At 35.1% G+C, this 15,110-nt stretch overlaps 1 protein-coding gene across 3 annotated transcripts in view; it reads right to left on the bottom strand.

Annotated features, from left to right (window-relative positions):
* LOC128260670 (transcription factor E2f1) overlaps positions 1-15,110 on the bottom strand; it is a 55,303-nt gene that overhangs the window by 11,089 nt on the left and 29,104 nt on the right. Inside the window, exon 1 of one of the 3 annotated variants that reach the window (XM_052995882.1) lies at positions 11,680-12,456. The exons of the other annotated variants lie outside the window; for them this stretch is intronic. The gene's annotated coding sequence lies outside the window, so the exon portion shown is untranslated. Of the gene's footprint in view, positions 1-11,679; positions 12,457-15,110 lie in introns of those variants that run through there. 3 annotated transcript variants of the gene reach the window in all.

Here is a 15,110-nt window from a genome sequence, read left to right as displayed (position 1 = left end):
TGTAACCCCAACTTGTCGCAAAGATTTAGCGCATCCGCGCATTTGGTAAGTATGGGATCAAACTGGGACCCCAAAAATTCGTAAGAAATCTTCGTCCATCCAAATTAATATTTAAGGTACTTGTAAACACAATGTACCACACTTCGTGCTGTTATGCGTTGGCAACAACTTAATTCCCTTTTTCCGTATGCATTTCTACACTAGATAAAGTTTTGCAGTGTTGCTGAAAGCGTGTGCAAGTGTGTTGGTGTGTGCTTAAGTTAAAAAAAACGGTATCCGCTTACAGATGAACGAGCTCAGGTAATTCAAGTCGAATACAATGAAACCGTATACTCTTTCTCTTTCTCCCTTCCAAATAAATGTTCAAATCATGTGGGCCAGACAAAAGGCGAATGCAGAAAGAGAGGAGAGATGGAAAGGGGTACCACACAGAACAGGTAGGTCTCGCCGATTGAAATTTCCAATTTAAATTTCTTTTGATCGGCACGCAAAATGCGAACAAGTAGCTGGAAATATTTTGCATCTAAAATTACGGTGAGAAGTATAAAATTACCAAAACAAAAAAAATTAAAAAAAGGAAAACGCTATAGTCAAGAAACCCGACATAGCCTAATACGCATTTATTTATACAGGGAATCCCATAAGGCTAAATACAGCATTTAAAATAAATGCGATTAAAATCATTCTCCACGAACGTTTTTAGAAAAAAACTGGAAAATACTTTCGATATTAAAATATTTTTTTTGCATAAAAAAAACTGAAAACAAAGAGCAAGCGCATCAAATCCTGGTCGCAGTGCAGTGCCACATATACGCTTAGACCAACAAACAAACATGACAATTTCAAAATCCCGTCGAACTCTTGTATATTGAATATCTTTTGAACGGTGTATCGGTTCAAATTGATTGTCATTGGCCCCAACAATATTTTAAACAATTTCTTTTCCACATTCATCCCCATTTCTCCTGAACCAATTTGACTTTAGAAAACTCCTAGTATGCACGAACTCTTATAAAAGTGAAACCTTTTGATTGCTATAAAATTTTAAAAATCAGACTTTTATTTGCTGATACTCAATTTTGCGGCTACATATACACACCTTCCGGAGCTCATCGTCACTACGTGAAAGACCGTCCACAGTGATATTTGTAAGCACGTCTAAATAACAACCGCCATCTAAATCGCCAAGAATAAACACGATTTTTTGTAACCCTCAAAAATGGAATCTTGAAGTTAATGTACCTTTATCTGTATACTAACCACTTCTAAGTGCACTTGTTAGTCATCTCTGATACATTTATCTAACAGCAGAAGGCGAAGCAGAAGGCAAAGCAAAAGGCGAAGCAAACAGAGAGAAATAACATAATGCAAACAGGGAAATGAACATGAAAATTCGAAGCGGTGAACGGAAAATCGTGAAAAATGTGGCCTGCACGGCAAAACAATAACAAGTATTTTTTAATTTTTGTTTTTTTCCTCTTCCTCTCTATTTTTTCAATCAACATTGGCGCAACAGAGCGGAGCTACAATAAAAAGTAGAATAGCTTTTCCTTGCTTTTGGTTCTCATTGAGTGCCGTTCACTTTTTATGTCTGATAAAAGAAAATGCTAGAAGAGAAATACACATTATGTAGGGGCAAAGTAAATAATTCAGCTGAGGTTTGTCTGGGTATGAGAGGCAACGAAACGATACAAGGCACGCATTGCGATTTTTGATTTTCCTCTCTTAAAAATGTAATACATTTATATTTAATTGATTACCTGTATACTTTAGTTTTTTTAATTATCGCAATAAAATAAAATTAATTTGCTATAGTATTTTTATATATAGTATATAATAATAATAGTCAGTATAATCATTTTTCAATTCAACTACAATGTTTCTGATCAAAAATATCTCAATACAAAGGGTTGGCCAAAATAATACGTACTTCAGTTCTACAAGCCCCAAAACTCAAAAACTTGTACAAAAATGTTCGCCATTTTCTTTGTAATAGTAATCTTTATAGTCATAACTAGTATCCTATCACACTTTGTCGATTCTTTTGGGAATACTAGAAAAACGCCACGTATCCGCCTCCATACTGACATGAAGGGGTCCCTTTGTTGGAAGTCTGACGATGCGGGTGTCCGTTGCTATCATTATTTTAGACCATGTTAAGACTCTTAGAAATTCAGAAAATCACAAGTTTACTTATTATTTTGACCAGGGAAAAATTAACCATCCGCACAAATGTATGCTTAGAATTGATTTTTGATTTCAATGATTAAAACACGATAACCTTTTTAAATATAATCACTGCTGATTGCATTCGATAACTTTATTAATTTTTGAAAAAGTGTACACATTCACTTTATTTTGAATTCAAATAATAAAGAAAATTAATTCAATTAATCCATGATATCCTTTTTAATAGAAACAAAACCCAACTTCTTTTGTTTTCAAACATTTTTTTAAAACCGTTTTCAAAATACTCAAACGATTTTTTTTTTGTCTTTTTCATAAAGATTTAAATATTCCGTTCTACTATTATACTATATATAGGTAAAAAAAAAGGTACTAATTAACCTTTGGTAATTAAATCGTAATGTTTATATTAGCATTTCCAATTTTTTTTTTTTTTAAATTTTTCTTGCACCTCATAAACATTATTTTGAAATGCAATTAATTGCTAGCAATTGATTTAAAAAGATACATACATAAATACATAAATAACAATACCCATTACCGTTATTAATTATGTAGTTCGTACATTTACATGGTTATTAATTATGCATTTTGTTATTCATGCAGACACACAACCTCACACAAGCGCAAGCACAAGGAAACATACATACATACATACATGCATACATATATATGTACATAGAACCGCTTATAAAAGGTTTCGCTTTCTTTTTGCACATTATTTTGCATGCGCAGTAGAAAGGCACGGGACAAGTGAAATAAGTACAAATAAATACTGTGCGAGTGTGCAAGGTGTTAAGCAACAACAATTGCAATTGAGAAAAAAAGTGAAGCAAAAAGCAAAACAAGAGGAAGAACACGAATTTTGTGTATTAAGCGGCAGTTGGGAGAGAGTCACCACTGTATGTGTGGGATGCTGTTGGGAAAGAGAGCAAAAGCCGGCCCGAATCCGAGTAACAGCTGTTACTCACAGACACATTCCACATGGAACTTTTCCTTGTTGTTGTTGGCTGAGAAAAGAAAGGTCTATATGGTTGCGTTTTTTTTCGTTTTTTTTTGTTATTAGGTAATATACTAGTTTTAGGTCCACGACCTCAAAAATCGCAAAAGATTATTTTCGGTGAGTACTTCTCTTTATTTTACACAAAAAAAAAAATAATGTCAGCCATGGTTCTGATGCAATCGAAATTTTAATATTCTGTTTCACTATAAAAATCAAGTAAGCTAAAGCAAAACCATTGGTACAAATAAAAAAAAGTACACTGGAACAAAATAAAATAGGCGTCGCATCAGTTTTTTTCGTTTGAGAAATCCGAAAATATTTGCCAACTGGCTGAGAAAAGAGAATGAGAAGGCAGCTTTATCCAGGGAGAGGCGCACAAAATGCGTCGCAAAAAATTTCGCCCACAGAAAACTGAAAACAAAAAGAAAAACCGGGAAAGGGAGCAGTTTTCGCGGGGTTGTAGAAATTCAATGCCGGCACGTCAGGAATGTTCCGGGAAGTCCCCCTTATTTATATACGAAATACGTAATGTATAAAACTTCATTTCACTTGGTCACTCAAATTTGATAAATGACGCATCTGGAGTCAATCAATGTGTACTCAAAAGACCTGATAACAGGGGCCATATATAATGTACACGAATACATATGTATGTATGTATGTGCATATCTATACCATATTGAGCAGTTGCTAAGTACGTGCTCAAATTAAACCGGAAAAGTGTGGGATCAAACACGGTTAAATTGGTTTAAAAATCCTAGGAGTAAAAACCAATTAGAGCTTTATTAAATATTAAAAAACCACCAAAATAGGTCCAACAACCAAACCTTATTAAAAAAAATTAAATTTGTGAAAGGGTAACAAGGGTGTACCGGCAGATGTCAGAGATTTATGATGATAAATTAAATATACAACAGTGAATTATTGGTTTAAGTCTTAGAAACCACAAAATAAAATAGAAACCTTAACAATGTTTAGTACAACGGTGGTTTGTTTAGCTTATTTTAATGATACAAAATGTTTTAAGTAATGCTTTAAAAGAATGACCTATTTGTCATGAATTTGTTTAAATTCGTATATTAACCACGTCAACACGTAAACGAAATGATATTTACTTTGATCTTTAAGTGTAATGAGAAGTAATATAGTCTAAACGCTTTCTTTATATATGTAATTTCATTTCATTAAAACAATAAAGTATTTTTATAATCTTGATGGATTTTTTTTACATTTTTTTGACATTAAGAGATTGTTATGTTATTTAAATTGTTTTTACCATATATTAGAAAACTTTATAAATATATATTAATTAAGTTTTAAGAAAAACCCGCGTTCTCTCCAATAACAAACACTTTTATCTGCAGTGTATTTGTAAATCTAGTAAAAATAATTAAGTAGGGGCGCCATAAAGAAATCGCCGCCGAGTTTGGGCAAACAAAAATTGAACCTCAACTAATGGGAAGCAACGAATTGGATTCGTTATCTCTCAAAAGTGGAGCATGAGAGATTGAATGAATGACTACTTTTCACCGTATGAGTTTTGGAGGTTATTTGGGGGCTTAAAGCGGATCCCCAAAATTAATGATTTAATAATCATCGGTGTTGTTTGAATACGCACCTAAGTATTGGAAATTTTGTCGCCTTTTTTTTTACATGCTATCTATATATCACTCGAACAACGAATTGCTCTTTTTTCCACCGCCGTCTACTACTTGCTCTTTGAATATCACACACGTTTCATATTTGCAATTTTTTTCTTCTTTTGCGGGTGTTTTGCCTTTCTTCGGTTACTTTTGTTTCCACGTATTATATACTGCTGCTTCTAGCTCGTCGACTCAGTCTGTTGGTGTGTTGTGTGTGTGGGAACTTTTAACTTCACTACGCGACGTTTCTCCTTTATATTATTCTCTATATATTCTACGATTCTGTGCGTGACGTCAGCAGTTCGAGCATTTGTTGTAGATATCACATTGTTGTTGCACGCGCGCACTTTTTAGCTGATTTTCTGTACGTTCCCAGCGGTTTTGGAGCCTTTTGCAGTTGCAGTCTTTTCGGTCTTGTGTTTTCCCTCTTAGTTTTCCATTTTCACATTTTTGCGGACTGAAACTGAACTTCTTGGGCCACAACTTAAACGCAAAATGAGTGTGTGTGTTGGTTGTGCCGCGTCTTTTTTGGAGTAGCGACGTCGCCGGCAAAAACGCAATCCACACGCGGAGCAAGAGAATCGGAGAGAGACAGACAGAGAGAGAGAGAGAGTTAGGGTAGGGAATCGCCTTACGTCAAGCGGAGAAAACGTAAGCTCCGACGCAATAGCACTTTTTATTACTACCAAACTTTCGAATATTATTATTGGGTTTAGCTATATTTACTTATTTATACCTCAGTCTTTTACTGTTTTCAGTTAGCTTTTCTTCTATTTTATCGCATTTTGTTTGTCGATTTTAACCAGCGACCGCTCGTAACGTGTTTTCTGTCGCACATGTGTGTGTGCGGGCGGCAGCGGCAACAGCAGCGACGTCACGACGCGACCACAACGAGCGAACGAATGCGGCGAATCAGCGAAAACACCGAGGAGCTACAAAACATACGTCGACTCTTGCTGCGGCGAATTTGCGGCGGCAGCAGCTGAGCGCCGGTGACACAGAGAGAGTGGAACGTGGGTTGAGCTTCCAAAAGAGAAGCGAGTGCAGACTGATTGTACGATAGGTTATCAAATCAAAACGTAAAAAATGTGTAATCATTGTTTAAATTTTTTATTATTTATCAAAGGGTTAAAAAATCAATAGTCCAATAGAGACATTTATTAAGAGTCTGTTAATTTATGTTTACCACTTTAAACACACCGTACGTATTTTGACATTTTTAATAATTGTAAGTTTCCAATTTTTATGAAACCTAAAAAAAAAGAGTAAACGTCCCCGCATAGGATATGTTCATTTTTATTCACCTTCCCCACTTATCCAATACTACTAGCATTTTATACTACTACACCATTTTTTCCCCTTACAAACGGAAACTTAAAAATGAGAAAAACCTTGCTTATTGCAGCGAATTAGCGGCATCAGCTGAGAGGGATTTTGAGAGGGCAGAAAGCGAAAGCGCGAGAGAGTGGAGCTTGAGTGGGGCTGCTTTGTCTCTTTCCCATGTGGCATGTGGAAGCCAGACTCAAGTGTTTGGGGAGAGCGGCTTTTGGCCCCATCCCTTTTTCCACTCTCTCGCTTGCCGGCTACACTACAAATCGGCTAAAAAACGCTCAGACGGAAGTGGCCGACGTCGCTGTTACCGCACCCGCACCCCCAACCCCATCGACAGTGACGCCGGCGGAGGCAGCGTCAGAGGGGGTGGCATAGCCCCCTCCTACATCATCTTTATCTTTATCAGTTGTATGCCAAGTGTTGCATTGCATTGCAGTGACGACATTGTTGTAGTTGCAGCGCTGCAGCGTTGATGATTTTCAGACCATATCAAGAGGTCATTTTTTAAGGCCGGAAATGACATTTTTGGCACCATTTAAAATTCGTTCAATTCAATACTACTTTTCGTTTGTTCAGTACATTTTTAGAATGTTCAAGAGCTAAATCACAAACTTATTCCCACAGGACTTATTTTTAACATATACTTTTACCATTAAAGGTTAATCTTCTTTTCCAAAATAAATTCGAAAAATTATAAAAAAACTAAAGATTTTTTCTTTTATACGTAACAATCAATTTAGTTTAATTTACTGCAGTCGATAATAAAAATGAAGTATCAATGTTAAAATACTGAAATTAATCAGACAATAAGAAAAGAAATTTTAATATTTAAAAGTAATTAAAATTGTAAATTTGTAGTGCATGTAAGTATAATCTTGAAGAGAGTCGATGTCCGTCTGTAGGTTTCACTGTGTTACGCAATTGAAAAGCGACTTCGATGTTTTTAAATAAATAATCCCAACAAATATTTAAAATCAATAAACCGTTTAAGTAATCAGAGTTTGTACTCATAAATTAGCACACTTCGCTCCCGCCTACATTCTTCATAGTTCTTCCTATGTAGGATAACATATTTTAAGACCTCAACAGTTGTACACATTTTGTTATCCACCATATTGACTGCTGCCTGTAGGGTACACCCTAACTTTGTTGGCGATTACTCAGAAGCTATATTCCTTGATTGACGACAGCAGCAATAAGTCCGCAAAGTGAACGGAATTCTTTTCGGGCTGGACCTGTTTTTAGAGCGCCTTCTTTTATACATAGCCCAAAATGTAATCTCCTTTCCAGTTTTCAATTGCTTTTATCCTTTTTTTAGACAATTTTTTGGGATTAATTTTTTTTTTTTGTGCCTTGGGACTAACATTTGGGTTTCTTGAGTAAGGAGGCGAAGACACTTACAGATCCGTGAGTGTGATTTTTTTCGCATTTCTCATAAACCAGACCAGACAACAAGAAGAAGAGGAGGAGGGAGAATCACCCCTGACTGCCACATAGAAGTGAAGTTTGGCCTTCCACATCCATTCTCTTCAGCATATGCAATTAGAGTAGTCTATGTTTGATTTTTTCCTCCCGTTTTTTTGCAAGATGTTTTTTTTTTGCCATACAGAAGAGAGAAAAAAGGGAACTTCCCACGATCCTTGGGTGGACTCTGGTACTTGGGAAGACATTTTATGTGCGCAGTGTCATAAATACTTTTAATTAACTGGAAATGCGTGTGCGAGTGCCTGGTTTTTTTTTTCGCCGATCGTGAGTATCTCTGTATCCGTTGTATGCCCACTCCAGAACCTTAAAGAGGGGCGTGAGTGTTCAGGGGCGTATTTACCATAATTTGCTTGATTTTTTTCCGTATGTCATATCATAAACTCTTACGGATGGGCAAAGGGAAGGAGAGAGAGAGGGGGGGTGGAAGACAAAGCACTGGCATAGATACGTTTAACACAAGGGCTGAGCACATATTTGAGCAGATGTTTTTGTTTGGGCTTAGATCAATGAACTCATTGCCTAAAATTTAACTTAGACACTTGCAACTTTTTCACAACGGGTGCGAGTAACATAAAGTGGAAATATATTTTTAATAGGGGGCTTTAACGCCTTAGAAATAAGTATGCTATAGACATATTAAATCAGTTTTAGAAGCATTTTTTAAGCTTAGTTTACGTTTTTAATACTTCCGAAAAGCCCCAACGCCCGATCATTTTCAGATTTTCAGGATCCATGTATTTTGGTATTCTGATTACGAATAATGGGACAACGTTTGCAACAAGACCGAATTCTTAAAAAAATAACGGTAAAAACGGTTGTTTCTGGTATTCTGGAAATTTCTTGCAAAAAACACATGCAAATAAAAGTTCAAGGTGTATTTGAAACAAATAATTTTTGTAAAGTTAATATTTATCAAGATATGGACCAAAGTAGGTCCATTTTAAAATGACGGGCCGATCTGGCAACATCACCTAGACAGGGATGAACAAACTATCTTTACGTTCATCGATACATTATCGCGTTCATGTTATCGAAATATTATCGGAATTAATATTATCTATGTGCAACATATATATGCAGGCAAAGTTGAACATTTTTGCCTGCGGTGCCTTTATTCCCATCGTTCATTTCTTCCCTAATATCTTCCTCCCTTTCTGCACCAAAGCTGCAAACAAAAAAACATAGAAAACTGAAAATAATACCAAAAACTAAACAAACAAAAAAAAGTCTAACGAAGACTTGTGCTTCTGAATATAAATATTATACAAAACAAGAAAGCAAACAAACTTCAGCTAGCCGAAGTTCATTTACCCTTGCAGTTATTGCAAAAATTAAATATTCTTGAAAACATTTAAATTTTGATTTATTTGCGCATATATGAAAAAAAATTAAAGTATAAGCAAATAAAACCAATATTAAAATTTTTAAAATTCGAGTGTAAACTTTACACTGTAAACTGATTTTAGGTCTAAGAAAAGTAAAATTTTATCAAGCTTCAAGCGTTAGATATGCGAAAACCGTAGAGATGAGCAATTAAGCGATAGTTTTGTAAAATATCGCTAAGAGTTTAGTAATGGCACACAGGTTTGAAGGCAAAAGTTGTCTGCATTTTTGTCACAAACTATCAGCTTTACGCAAAAAGTAACTAAACATGAAGTGTGTATCTTCAACTTTTGTTGGTTTTTACCGTTATTTTCCAAGAACCTATTTTTTCGTAAACAGGACCCCAAATTACATGGATCCAGAAAATTGTAAGCTGATGGTGCGTTGGGGTTTTTCGGAAGTTTATCCCAAGTTTTTTAAGGTATAGCTATCATTTTATTATTATTATTTTTAGTTTTGTTGTTAAGTTTCCTCTTCCGCCCCACCGGATTGGAGCAAAGAAAGACAAAATACAAAACTGACCAAGTATAAAAAATCAAGAGACATTTGAGTTGTTCCACGAAAGGTTTTTTACTGAAGAGTATGGCTACACTTTTTTTATTATAAAAGTTTCAGAATTCGAATTCCTTTTATTTGACTTTAACATTTTTTTGCCTGTCTATTCCTGTTCATAAATATATTAATGTTGGCTTATTTCCAAACCAGACGTATTTAGCCGGCAGCGTTTCGAATCTGTCACCCCCGATGAAACTGCGTCAATCGTGCATCATGCTCCTCGTCAACCTCGTCAACCTCGTCATCCTTCCTTATCCTTCCCTACTCCCTTGGCCACCACATCCCTGCCATTCCTACCTCATCAACCTCGGAGCAGCAACCCCTTTTCCTTTGGAGGTATCCCGCCACCCCCTTTTCTACCAGAAAGCCAGACATATGGGAAATGAAAGAGAGTTGTCGGCGGGTAAGGGAAAAACAAGAAGAGGAAACCACGTCTCCGGCATGGAATGCAATCAGCAAGCAAACTACTTGAGAGTCTCAAGCCGCGGCGCGATATTCATATTCGAAAATAAAAGTGAAACAAAAAGGGGGAGGTGGACAGGAAGCTAGGTGGAACGACGCGACTGTTGAAGTTGACGTCGAAGTCGCCGCCTGTTTGACAGAATGTCAGTCAGAGTTTTAGAGACACGGGGTGAAGTTTTCAAGTCAGAGGCAGCAGCTTTTAAAATACACTTGCATAAACCAAACACCAAATAATTTTTATTTAGTTTTTCTTTTTCATACTATATATAGAGGAACACTGTAGTCGAGTGCCCGACTATTTGACCTCCTTCAGCTAACCAATTTCAAATAAATATGTCGGGTTTAGATGGCGCCAATTGTTAAAAAAAATTATATTTATGCTAATAATTTATAGTTGAGACGAATGATATTGACCGAATAATAACAGCATTGACCATGACTCAGAGTGACATGACAGACTTTAATATAAACTTAATAAAAATGTTAATTTTTGTTAAGAGTCTTCCTTTAAATACTAACAAATATATTTTAATAATGTACATTTTATAGATAAACCTTTTTATGCCATGGCTTAGGAAATGTCCAGTCTTACTTAGGGAAATATTTATAAAAACCTTTATTCTGATACTAAAAATCAATGTATACTGATCATTGAACAATGTATTTAAAAGGTCTGGGCTATCTTCAACAATTGTTATTTTTCCATGCTAATAAAAATATATATCTAGAATTTTTCAATGTATTGGTTCTTAGTTTATCTTGTTCTTCTCCACCAGTTTGACTGCGGGAAACACTTATTAAATATCTCGATACACAGCTGGATATTCTACAAAATTGATTTTGCCGTAAGCGCCTACCTCTTTCCTTTTTACTTTCCCTGTTTTTGATTTTTTTTTTCCCCTTAACATCTGTGTTTCATACTTTACACAAATTGCAAATTAAGTCAATTTTATGTTAATTATTTTTACAGACTTTACGTGTGGGACTAATACGATTATGATTCAGTTGAAATTTATTATTAATATTATAAGGGATTTCTATTTATAGCTGGAAGGTATAAATATATGTATGTATTGTTTGCTATCTAACTATTTTGTTATTCAGTTAGATCGTATAAAAAAAATATGCTCTTCGGCATACCCTCTTTCAGTTGTACAAAAACACAACGACTACTATCAACATTAAGACGTGCGACACCACCGGAACATCTCTCCCAATTGAAGCCCCATGTGTGAGAAAGAGAGAAATACCTACGTGGACTACCTGAGCTCAGTTTGTGAGTACGGTATCAACTTACAGATACTCTGAAATGCACACACTAATTTAGCGACTTGTTTGGTTACACATTCTCGGCTGTGGCTTTGAGTTTGGTTTCGGTTGCCGCCAGTTTCGATGCTACTAAATCACCTTCAATGAACTTCCCCCTTTATTGACGTCTATCTATAGAGCGTTCTGTAGGCCACAAAGAATGTTTTTAACTGAATTTAATTTGTATATATATTCAATTATATATTTACATGTAAGTAAAAACAACAACAAATAAACAAAAAACTTGCTTATAAAAAAATCTAGGAACGTGAGTTAAGATTTGCTTGTATTACTTAATTTTATTTCTCTCTATATACTTACATAATTGAAGCCTTGATGAAGCAATTTTTAAATGTAATCCAAAAAGTCTTTTTGACAGTATTTTCAACTGGTTTTATTGTATCGGGTAATTTAGATTTTTAATTTTTTTTAAAGTTACGATAAACTAAATACAAGTTTAGTATTAAGGTATAATAAATAAATAAGCGTTGATTTGCTTAAAAGAATTTGGCTTTAGTTAAGCTTATGTTAAAAAGATTTGAATAAATAACTTAATGAACTTTTTAAATAAATTTTAAAACAATTTTGAAGTAACTTTTAGAATAGAAACACTTAAATAGTAATGAGATTTTTAAGATAAACTTGTTTCGTGAAAGATTTAATAATAAATAACAAACAGAAAACTTGAAACAATTTTAAGTATTGCAAAGAATCAGATGTAAAATTTTTTGTTTATTTCTTATTTCTTTTTGAGTTTTATATTTTTGTATTGATTTATAAATTTTGAGTAACATCCTCGAAATCCGAACATTAGTATTGATGTGTATTTGTGGGTTGTAACATAACAGAACACTTTATAAGCGGTCGTTTATTTTCCATATCTTGCAGATACATTTAACAGAACTTTATGTATTCTTTAAATTTTGCATTTCAATATTTGTTTTGCTTCACTTGAGTGCATTTTGATATTTTTGTAAATGAATTGCTAACGATAACAAGGTAAAAACAAGCAACACGCGAATAACGATGATTGATCTAAAGATCCGGAGATCCGTTGATAACTTCCACTTTCTGCTGCGTTCGATTCGAAAATGTTGCTTACTTTTCCCTTGATACAACAAATTCCGAAAAACCCGGCGAAAAGGAAGAAGAAGCGCCGGGGAGAGAGATAGAGGAGAGAGCACTAAAACAGGAATGCAATTGCAGGGGGATCGAAACACGATCATGAGTGCGAGTGCTCACGGAAATATCAGAGAGAGGGAGAGAGAGAGAGAGTGAGAGAGAACTCGTAACGTAACGGGGCGTATGAAAAGGAATGCAGTAGGGTAACAAAAGCAATAAGGGAGGAAATGGCATTGCATTCAGACCGAAGAGACTAGGTACGAGAGAGGTCTACAACCCGGAGAAGGAATGGCAACGAGCTTTTCTCCGAGGTGGCAAGGACAGCAAACAATAGACGTCTGGACAGATATTTCTTAAGCCTTTGTTCGGAAATCTTTGATTGACCAAATGACTTAACTACAGGCGGCTCTTTGAGAAATACTATTCCCAAAAGTCCCAAATTCATACAAGAAATACACACAAAGAAACTTTTTTTTTTTTTAGCAATATTGGTACTCTTCGTTGTGATAATCAAGTAATACAGGTAAAAACAACCTAATTCATAAATAAAAAAAAGTACAAAAAAGTATTTTGTTCAAATGTTTAGAGCAGGCGACAATCTCTTTTTTTGTCGATATCCTGTAATTTGGTTTATGTTTGCATGTGATAAAATATATTATTATTATTAAATTATTCTAAATAAAATAAAAAACTTTTGTTTGTGACCGAAAATCTAACTACAACTCTCTAAGCTCTTGAATCTCATAAACCATATTTAAGTTTCTACCGGTTTGTGTCATAATCGTGAAATTGATCGTTTGATACATTAAATAAACAAAAAACATATCTCTGGATTGTAGCAAAAATCTTATGATTAAGTTAATAATAATTTAAGCTCATTTTTTCTCTATGTAAAAACAACTGCGTCCGAACCAAGAGTTACCCAAAAAATTGTTTAAATTGTCTAAAATTTTCCAAATTGTTAAAAATTTGTTACAAAAGTAAATGGGCTATGCTCATTATACACGTTACTTGTAGAGTAAAACGGTTTATTGTATTTCTTGAAAAATATGTAACAGGTAGAAAAAAGCGTTTCCGACCCTATAAATTGTATATACTTTTGATCAGGGTCAATAGCCGAGTCGAACGAGCCATGTTCTGTCTGTCTGTCTGTCTGTTTGCCCGTCAAGGCCTTGAAAACTATAAAAACGTTAGATTTGGTAGTTAACATGCAGATTCTAGGTATACCACCTGTGCAGTCGAAGCTAAGCCCCGATTAATATCTGGGACATATTTGTTATACAATTGGTTGGCTAAGTAGCGGTTATCTAACAGTTTGGGTACTAGACAATACAGTTTTTTTTTTGTTTCTTCGTAATTTAGGTCAGTTTTTGTGTGTGTGAAACGATCAAGAGCATATCTTCATTGAGATTCCATTTCGTACTTTTCTGACAGCTGAAGTTGTCTGACCTGAAAATATCTGTTGTGGACGTTCACAAGTACATCGATCATCATAATGATGTTGACAGGTGATAATTCCTTGCCTAGGCCTGTGAACGTTAACCTCAGAACTCAAGGAAACTCTGCTAAAGAGCGTGCAAAAATATGGTTTTATGGTCATGCAAATCCAACAAATTATGTCCAAAACAACCGAAAATCAGATGCAGAAAATCTGAGAAAAAAAAACGAAAAATATCGTGCGATCGGTACTCACTTAATAACAGGGAGAGCACAGGACACGTCCTCTTTTTTGATTGCACACAAGAAATAATTTATAAGACATTCATTAACCCTACTTCACAATCCGCCAATTTCTAAAATTACCAATCAAAATCGATTTGTTTTCAGATCATAATAGTTTGTGCTTTTTATATGCATTTGTTTTGTATAATAAATAGGACTGGAAACGCATCTTTCAACCGGTTTTACACTTGTCAAAGGAACAATTTTTACTGTACGAGGAAGGGTTTAACTCTGGGGAATCATTAACAATTTATACCATTTATTTAAGTAAAGGGAAGACCCCACAGAAAACAAAAGTTACAACGCTGCGAAGCCTGTACTGTACGGCCCATAGCTAAGAACTCCAGCAGGATATGGACGGGTAGTACAGACTGCCCAGGACATTGCATTGAAGAATAGTAAACGGAGAGCAGGGTACTAAACTGAGCGCCGAGAGGAGAGACGCGAGCTCATGGTTTGTCGGGGGCTCGATGAGGTTTGGCAGAGGGTCTTTACTGACGTATTGCTGCGATGTATACGATGTATACGCATGAAACATTGAGGAATAAAGGAGGCAAATAGTTTGCAGCTGCCGCTTTATGGGTTTGACTACCGCTGGCACACACGAAAGGAATTGAAAACAAACCTTCTTAGCGCATGCCACAAACAAGGAAAGGCATACTAGGACAAAATAAACGTTGCAAAGGATGTAGATATTTCTAAGGTCAGAGGGCTCTTAGGGTTCTGGCTGATCCTAGCAGGATAGGGTATTTTCAACTATCGATAAATCTTTCGAGCTACTCAAACACCTGTTAAACAGATTAAAAAATACAAATAACATGGAAGATCCCATAACAGGAAATAAAAATACAAAATGAAATCACGGAGAAAACAAAAAAAAAAAATTATCCATTGCAGTTTTTAGTTAT

Source organism: Drosophila gunungcola, chromosome 3R (genome assembly GCF_025200985.1).
Source record: "Drosophila gunungcola strain Sukarami chromosome 3R, Dgunungcola_SK_2, whole genome shotgun sequence".
NCBI lineage: Eukaryota > Metazoa > Arthropoda > Insecta > Diptera > Drosophilidae > Drosophila > Drosophila gunungcola.
This window is presented reverse-complemented; position numbering and strand designations above follow the sequence as displayed.